Source organism: Fulmarus glacialis, unplaced genomic scaffold (assembly GCF_000690835.1).
Source record: "Fulmarus glacialis isolate BGI_N327 unplaced genomic scaffold, ASM69083v1 scaffold20272, whole genome shotgun sequence".
Lineage (NCBI taxonomy): Eukaryota > Metazoa > Chordata > Aves > Procellariiformes > Procellariidae > Fulmarus > Fulmarus glacialis.
Window position 1 is genome coordinate 539 of NW_009197451.1, and position 414 is coordinate 952.

The following is a 414-nucleotide window of genomic DNA, read 5'->3' on the forward strand; positions in this document are numbered from 1 at the left end:
ATGGGGGAGCCTTGTGTGTCCCCCCCAACACTCTCACCAAGCCTGACCCCATGGCTGGGCTGTGCTCCGGGGCTGGTAAATCCCCAAAGACCCAAAATGGGGCCATCATGGTGGTACGAGCTAACGGGGTGGTCCCTGGACTTGTGTGTCCCTCCCTGGTCCCCTCTGCTTCATGCACCTGACCGGAGCTCGGTCACCTCCCTCTCTGCCTCAGTTTCCCCTCCCAGCTGGCATGGGGACACCGGCCACCCCATTTTCAGGCAAACTTGTCCCCGCCAGGCGTCGGGGCTGCTGCCGGGGCATGCGAGGGAAAGCGGGTGCCGGGCCCGTGCCGCCGGCCGGGGTTGCAGACAGATCTGCAGGCGACGGAGGAAGCGAGAGGAGGAAGGGGGAGCGGGTCCGGCCGCGCCTCCG